Source organism: Sciurus carolinensis, chromosome 4 (genome assembly GCF_902686445.1).
Source record: "Sciurus carolinensis chromosome 4, mSciCar1.2, whole genome shotgun sequence".
NCBI lineage: Eukaryota > Metazoa > Chordata > Mammalia > Rodentia > Sciuridae > Sciurus > Sciurus carolinensis.
Genome location: NC_062216.1, coordinates 63,713,722 through 63,722,805, shown reverse-complemented (window position 1 = coordinate 63,722,805; position 9,084 = coordinate 63,713,722). Strand labels below are relative to the sequence as shown.

Sequence of the window (9,084 nt, the reverse complement as noted above, 5' to 3'; positions counted from 1 at the left end):
CAAATTCCGACCTAACACAAAGACTCCAGTGCACACTGGAAATTCCTGGTTTAAAAATCACCTTGAGGAACCCTGCACAGAACTGGTGATTGCGTGATTTTAAGAGAAAGCCGGATGAGGAGGCCAGTTGCAGGTTTCTGGCATCTCAGCCTGGCATAAGGTGGCATCATCTAGCTCTTTCATAAAGGTTTGTTGGGAAGAAGGGGTCTTTCAGCCCCTCCCCCAGGCGTGGCCTATGTACCTCATCCTATTAGGGGGCATAGGCCAGTCCTATATATTGGCTATTTTTTCTCTGGAGTCTGAACGCAGAGAAAGAATTTCCAAGAATACAAATCACATTTATGTTCTTTTAATGTTAGTGTTATTTAATTTATGGTTTACACAAAATGGGTTAAAGCAGAGAAATGGCGATGAACTGTAGATGGTGTTTTTAGTTTCTTTTTAAAAAGCTCGTTACTTTTTAAAAATTTTAAGTGAGATGTAGATGGAGAGAATGGCATTCAAATTTAAATACCAGGCCACCAGTGTGTATTTGGTCCCACCTGACGGATTGCTGCATGTTTTGTATGAATGCGAAAAGCGGGGGGTCACCTTCCCAGGTGACTGCTCACTTGAATGATTTTCCTAAAGGGGAATAGAGGAATCCCAGAGAAGAGGTGATGTAGGTGGGGCTAATGAATCTTAGTCTGCCTTGTGCCCAATCTGTGTGGACCCTTGGAGGTAAGCAGAGCCCCCTTGGAAGCCTCTCAAAGGCTCCTGCTCTTCTAGGACCTGGAGCACAATTTTACTTAAAAGTCATTGTAAAACATGTCTTGGACTGGGGGTGTGGCTCAGTGGTAGAGTGTGTGCTTAGCATGCATGAGGCCCTTGGGCTTAATCCCCAACACCAGAGCCAGAATGGTGTCACGTGATAGTCTAATGGGGAGGGAGGCAGGCTTCTCCTTTGGAACCCAGGTGGTAAGACCTAATGGTCCCCCTCTTTTGGTAGATGAGTTTTGGGCAGGAACCTACCGCCAGCTCTTCCATCCAGAGCAGCTGATCCCAGGAAAGGAGGATGCAGCTAACAATTATGCCTGGGGTCACTACACAGTGGGCAAGGAGAGCATCAATTTACTACTGGACTGCATACGAAAGCTGGTAAGCATCTAGGGCAGAGGATTGATGAGTCAGGTTAGAGTGAACAGGCTTGGATTAATGCCTCTTGGATTAGACTAGGTAGAGGTACATGAAATCTTGGCTACAGGGTAGAGCACCTAATTAATGTTTGAGAAGTTCTAGGGGTGTTTGGAAATGTGTTTGTTTGTATTCCAGTGCTAGGGATTGAACTCAGGGTCTCAGGCATGCTAAGCACACTCTACCATGGAGCTATATCTTGGCTTTACGTTTTGTGAAAAACATTCCCAAGGATGATGCCCTTCCCCTACCTGGATATTGTGGACTACCCTACAGGCTGATGCCTGAGGGTACCTATCAATACTCTATGTTGGTATCTGGGAAAGATTCCAAGCGTAAGGAAGGCTAATGTCTTTGCTTATTGGAAATATAGTTTAACAAAGCATTAAGTTGAGAAGAAGAGATTGTTATACATTTGAGGACTTGCAAGTACATTTCTTCATTTATTTCTTAATAATCATACAAAAGAGGTCTTTCCCCTGTACTTCACAGATAAAGAAATTTAGGGCTAGGTTGGTTAAATAACTTGACCTGGGTTACACAGCTAGAAAGTTGGCAGAGCTAGGATTTGAATCAGGTTGATTTGACTACAAAGCTCTGAGTTGTGAACAAAGTCACTTTGTTTAAGTTCCCATTTCCTTATCTGTATGATGGAAAAGGATGACTGTGATGAAAGTTTTTTCTTTTTTTTTTTTTTTCTTTTTTGTGGTGCCAGGGATCTTTACTTTTTTTAACCTGGGTGCTTAGGATATGAATTTTTGTATGTTTACTTTTTTCTGTTTAGAGGGTTCACATAGGGGTCATTAGTCTCTAAGCCATCTGTAGAGCCCCAAAGTTCAGAACCATTGGATTATTTGATACATCAAATTCAATGGAAAACTTCTTGCCTGTATGACTCCTCTTCATTCTGATAGGAGCTAATGTTGAATGCTTAATAAGTATCCAATTCTTGCTCACAGCATTGTGCTATCTCATTTAGCGATCACAATAACCTTGTAAGATAAGGTTTGGGTGCAGGAAATCATATTCATTTTAAAAATCATTACCACATATTAATTGTACAAATTAGTAGGTTTCACTGTATTTCCATATGTACATATATCATGCTTTGATCTCATCCACCCTCCCTTCTATTCTGTTGTCCTCCCTTTTCTCTCTCCTTTCCTCTCCCCCTTTCCCTTCTCTAATAGTCCCAAGATGAGGATATTTCTATTGTTTCCACTTTAACCAAGAACAAACAGAAGTTTGGAGAGGTTAAATAACTTGGTCAAGTTTTTACAACTGGGGAAGCACATGGACGGGTTGGTTGGATTGATTTGGTCAATCTACAATGTATATAAAAATTGCCATATCCATAAATATACACAGCTATAAATATTCAGTATAGAATAAAAAAATAAGGAATCAGGTTCCTTAACTCCCTTTCTTAAATTGGTACTCTGAGCTCCCTTCCAAGGTTGGATTGAGAAGTATTGGTTAATAGTTCCAAAAAATCATATGACAGAGACAGGGGTGGTGGGCAATGTTGGGATTCTGAAAGGGCAAAGTCACTGTTCATTGTGGTTCTGAAATTTTCATTCAGTCTTGCTGAATGCACTGGCTCTGGCTTCACTTCTCTGAAGATGGGATACCTGTCCCTTGATTATGGCAAGAAGTCCAAGCTAGAGTTTGCTATCTACCCAACACCCCAGGTCTCACTGCACTAGTGGAGCCTTACAACTCCATCCTGACAACCCATACCACACTGGAACACTCAGATTATGCTTTCATGGTAGATAATGAAGTCATCTATGACATCTGCTGCAGGAACCTAGACATCAAGCATCCCACCTGTACCAACCTCAGCTGCCTCATCAGCCAGACTGTGTCCTCAATCACAGTTTCTCTCTGCTTTGACAGGACCCTCACTGTGGACCTCACTAAGTTCCAGACTAACCTGGTGCCTTGTCCCCACATTCACCTCCCCACTGGTCACCTGGTTACCCATCATGTCTTCTGAGAAAGCCTACCATGAATAGCTGTGTGTGGCTGAGATAACCAGCTCCTGCTTTGAGCCCAGCAGCCAGATGGTAAAATGTGACTCAAGGCGTGACTTGCTGCATGCTGTTCCGGGGAGATGTGGTGCCCAAGGATGTGACTGTTGCTATTGCTGCCATTAAGACCAGCAGGACTATCCAGTTTGTCGGCTGGTGTCCAACAGGTTTCGAGGTGAGAGCTGATAAATTAGAGAGGGGATAAATAACTGGAGAAGCAGAGACAGATGACAAAAGATGGTAGAGTGAAATCTTGGGAGCTTCAGGTTGTATGTGTTGATGTGGCGAGAGGAACTTACACCAAATGCAACATTAATTTCATTCAGCTTTGTTTGAGACAAAGGCTGTTGATATCTTGTCTGCTGAAGCCATTTTAGAGTCAGGCATGGTGGTCCATGCCTGTAATCCCAATGACTTGAGTGGCTGAAGATGGAAGATCATATATGTGAGGCAAACATGGGCAATTGAACAAGATGCCTCAAAATAAAATTTTAAAAAGGGCTGGGGATGTAACTCAGTGGTAGTGTCCCTGGGTTAAATCCCTTATCAGAAACAAACAAACAAACAAAATGCAGAAAGAAATTTTTAGAAAACATTAATTGAGAATATTTTAAATTAAAAAAAAAATCCTCCCCCCCTTTTTTTTTGCGAGCTAAGGAACAAGTAATGATTTTGGAATGGACCTAAATCATGATGCTTTTGGAGTTCATGATTCAGTTCAATTTACATGAAATTAATTTTAATGGACATTTTACACTTCTAGGTATATTTTAATTTTAAAATAAATTATTCATGTTGCTAGAGAGGTACAGTTCAATTTTCTAACAAAAAATGTGTTCCTGCAATTTATTTTGAAAAATTAAATACCTTCCCTGTAAGGCTTAATCAACTTGGAGAAACAGTGGGACAGTTTTTTATTACATGAATCATTTATGTCATAAAGCCCTGACATTTCCTATTCCTGTCAACCATGTAAGCGTACTCTGGCAGAGCAAGGGAATGTAGCATTCCTTCTCACTACTCTTCTCCTGGCTGCATTTCTCATCTTCCTCCCCCAAGATTATACCTATTTTTATTGGCAGTTCTGGTCATTGTTGCAAAAATAGCCAAGGTCTTTCAAAAACAGTGTTCTTTTTCCTTTTTTCAAGTGGAAATAAACAGAAGCTAGTAGCAGAATACAGGGGGAAATAGAGAAAATACAGAGATGTGGGGATGGTGGGGAAAATGAACAATAAAGGAGATGCCCTCTCATTCTCTCTCATTTATTTTAAACAGATGTTTTGAGCTCATATCCACAGAGATCAATAAGGTATATTAACAACTCTAATAACGGGTTTACAGAAAAGCACATGCCAGGAGAGTGAATGTAGCTAAACTTCATCCTCTGACATTCTTCACAAGGGTATTTGTCCCCACCTGACTCAGGTCAAGGGGTGGTACTGTTCAGAAAAGGGGAGAGTTGGCTCCAGGTACAAGTCATGCTGGTCAGGAGCAGATGTGGCAAAATATTTGATACAGCAAGGTTTATATTCATCATCTTTCTCCTACTCACTTTTTGGTCCCTTACCTCATCTTAGTTTGCCCTCCACCACCAAGATGCCACTTGAGTTTAAGAAGAATGAAAAACATGGTGAATTCATTTGGTTGGCTACCTATCTTTACTATTTCCTGTTACCACTTCCACCCCCTACAATCAAGAAGATATATCTTTAAAAGCAATGAATTTAATTGTCAATTTAGGCATGGTAGCCTGGGCAGGAGCAAGAGTTTGGACAGTTCTGGTTTTCAGTGTCCCCCAAATTTCACAATTTGTCACCTTAGACTTTTTCCAGTTTCTTACCAATTCTTGGTATTGGCATTAGTTTGGAATATATGTGTGGGGAGGAGAGAGATTTCTAGGATGGCTGCTGCACCATAAGATCAGACTGGGTTAGCTGGGAGGACCCTGACTCGCCTCCAGAACTTGGGAAGTTGTCTTATTCAGGCAAGAACTTTAACTGTCTTTGGAGCTCTTACTTTTCTTTCAAGAATTCCTGTTTTCCAGAAATACAAGTCCTGGTTTGTATTAACGATATCTCCAAGGACCTTTTGGATTTTTAAATTTATTGTTCTGGAAATATCCCTATGTCTTCTTATAATCTCTTCACCCTTGGCAGAGAAACTTTCACAAACTTACTTGCAACCTAACTTAAGAGGAATTTCAGAGATCATTAGGGAAGAATAACCATCACAAAAATTTCATTTCAGTATCGGATTTGCCTCTAAAAGGGGAAAGTATTTCCCTTTTAGACATAAACATATACTGGGTATCTCCCATGTAATAATAATTTTATTCATTGTTTTCCTTTGTCTCTGCTATTTTCAACTAACATTTCTTCCTAGTACCAGCCCTATCTTCTTTTCCAGACTTTAAATCCTCTAGTCCTTGCTTTTGAATTTTTTTGGACCAATCCCATGTGCTTTTCTCTCCAGTGCTCACTTCTTTCTACCTGCCCACTCTCCCAACCTCCTGATTCCTCCCTCTTGCACACCACCTTGCAGTCCCATCCCCACACACATGACCATGACTTGCTAACACACCTTGTTACAAGACATGCCCTCTTGAGTTATCTTTTTGCTGACTTGCATATTCTGCTGTGTCTTCCTCCTTTGTTCCCCAGGTAGGCATCAATTACCAGCCACCCACTGTGGTACCAGGAGGGGATCTGGCCAAAGTCCAGCGGGCTGTCAGCATGCTGAGCTACACCACAGCAATTGCGGAGGCCTGGGCCCGACTTGACCATAAGTTTGACCTAATGTACGCCAAGCAGGCCTTTGTGCATTGGTATGTTGGAGAAGGAATGGAAGAAGGAGAATTTTCTGAGGCCAGGGAGGACCTGGCTGCCCTGGAGAAGGATTATGAAGAAGTGGGGACCAATTCATTTGAAGAAGAAAATGAAGGGGAGGAATTTTAAATATACATCTTCCCGTGGCTGGGTCTCTTTATTTATGCTGCTCCACTTGAAGCACATTTAACTAGTTGAGAATAATAGACCATTCTCCCAACCCCAGAGTGATTCATGTCTTACATAGGAGGAGGGCACCAGATTCCAGTATTCATGGGCGATGTGACTGGCCAAAAGTAGATGCTGAATTCTATCGGACATTCGTTTGAGCCAAGAGTAACTTTGTCACTAAAGAAAATGAAGGTTACTATCTCTGGGTGAAGGTGAAGCCAAGTTACACATGTGAGGAGGCCTAATCAGGTTTTTAAATTCTAGATTAGGCTGGGTCCACCCCACTTAACACCATCTGACCTGATCTCATTCATTTATAGGTACTTATGAAGGCAGGAAATGGGTGTCTTGTTTATCACTAACTCTAGCTCTTAGGACAAGTAAGACAAAGTACACAATTGGGCCCCTTGGAATTTCCTGCTGATAGAGAAAGGAAAGATCTGGGCACTGGGAAGATTCCAGGGAGAGAGGGAACAGGAATCCACCAGAGATCTTCAGCATCCCCAGGCATCATCTGAACTCCCCACACATTAACTCGTTCATTCATCAAATATTTGAGTACAGTCATCTCCCTTATCCACAGGGTCCACATTCCAAGGCACCCCACTGGATACCTGACACTATTCAGAGTACCAAACTCTATAGTTAATATGATTATTCCTATGCATACATACCTATGATAGAGTTTGATTTATAAATTAGGCACAGTAAAAGAATACTACTACTAGTGAAGCAGAACAATTGCAACAAAATACAGTAATCAAAGTTACATGAGGGACTGGGGATAGAAATTAGTGGTACAATGTGTACTTAGCATGTGTGGAGCTCTGGGTTCATTCTGCAGCAACACACACACACCCACACAGTCATGTGAATTGATCTCTAAAAATATCATAGCATGGGAGATCCAACATGTTGGACCAGAGAGTGACTGCAGTCCCAACACTCCAGAACTCAGGATTCAATAAGGGGAGGTAATGAGAGACTCGGACCAACATAGAGCCGTGTGGTGAGTCTCTCCCACCGGGTGAAGCTCGGCTGCGTGGCAGTCCCCCACAGGGGCAGCTTCTCGGAGCAGGGCAGGGCAGCTAGACTCTTCTCCAAGCGGCCCTGTTCTCTCCGGCGGCAGGCTTGATCCACAGCCAGCTTCTAGGAGTGGGCCTGCCCAGTGAGAGCTTTTTGCACAGAGCTGCCCCAAGCCCTGGACCCCACGCAGCTTCTGGGACCAGGGAAGGGCAGCGAGAGACTTCCCCAAGAAGCCCTGCTCCCTCCGGCGGCAGGCGGGGCCCACAGCCAGCTTCTTGGAATAGGCCTGCCCAGTGAGAACTTTTCTGCACATAGCCAACCCCAAGCTCTGAACCCAGTGGTGGGCCCCGGCCTGCAGGCGGGCTTCTGACACCAAGGCAAGTCAGGGAGAGGCTTTCCCTGAGCAGCCTGGCTCCCTCAGGTGGGGGCAGGCTCTGTCTATAGCCAGCTTCTAGGAGCAGGATCTCCCAGTGAGAGAATTTCCACGCAGAACCAACCCCAAAACCTGGAAACATTGTGGGCTAGGGGCAGCTTTCTTCAGAAGCACTGCATTATCAAGTTCCTCCAAGACTTCAGGCTACTGAAGGCTGGGAGGTGATATACTGGAAATCTACAGGGACACTATAAGCCAATAGAGGAAATCTGCAATATCTCAGAGTCCCACTGATATCTGACCAATATGAGAAAACAAGGGAAGAAAATGTCCCAAACAAACCTAGATACTATATCAATAAAACCCAATGACAGCACAGCAGAAGAAATGTCAGAAAGGGCATTCAGAATGTACATAATTAAAACAATCAGAGAAGCAAACAGGGAGATGAAAGAGCAAATACAGGCATTGAAGGAGGAGATGAAAGAGCAAATGCAGGCATTAAATGATCGCACCAATCAACAGTTAAAAGACCAAATATGGGAAGCAAGAGAACATTTCAATAAAGAGAGACTGAAAAAAAAAAAAAAAAAAACCCACAAACAGAAATCCTTGAAATGAAGGAAACAATAAACCAAGTTAAAAACTCCATAGGAAGCATAACCAATAGGATAGAACACCTGGAAGACAGAATCTCAGACTGAAGACAAAATATTTAATCTTGAAAACAAAATTGACCAAACAGAGAAGATGGTAAGAAATCATGAACAGAATCTAAAAGAATTATGGGATATCATGAAAAGGCCAAATTTAAGAATTATTGGGATTGAGGAAGGCTTAGAGAAACAAACCAAAGGAATGAACAATCTATTCAATGAAATAATATCAGAAAATTTCCCAGATCTGAAGAATGAAATGGAAAACCAGGTACAAGAGGCTTATAGGACTCCAAATATACAAAATTACAATGGACCCACACCAAGGCACATTATTATGAAAATACCTAACATAAAAATAAAGACAGAATTTTAAAAGCTGTGAGAGAAAAGAATCAAATTACATTCAGCGGAAACCAATAAGAATATTAGCAGATTTTTCAATCCAGACCCTAAAAGCTAGAAGGGCCTGGAACAACATTTACCAAGCCCTGAAAGAAAATGGATGCCAACCAAGAATCTTATACCCAGCAAAACTTACTTTCAGATATGACGATGAAATAAAATCCTTCCATGATAAACAAAAGCTAAAAGAATTTACAAAAAGAAAGCTGGCATTACAGAACATTCTCAGCAAAATATTCCATGAGGAAGAGATGAAAAACAATGATGCAAATCAGCAATGGGAGGAACTAGCCTAAAGGAATAGCCAAATAAAGGAGAAACCAAATCATGTCAAAAAACAAAAATGAGTCAAATGACTGGGAATACAAATCATATCATAATAATAACCCTGAATGTTAATGGCCTGAACTCATCAATAAAAA

General features: G+C 41.8%; 1 pseudogene; it reads left to right on the top strand.

Moving 5' to 3' along the window:
- The first annotated feature begins 1,146 nt into the window (after nucleotides 1-1,146).
- On the top strand, nucleotides 1,147-6,160 carry LOC124983287 (tubulin alpha-8 chain-like; annotated as a pseudogene).
- Nucleotides 6,161-9,084: the final 2,924 nt, after the last annotated feature.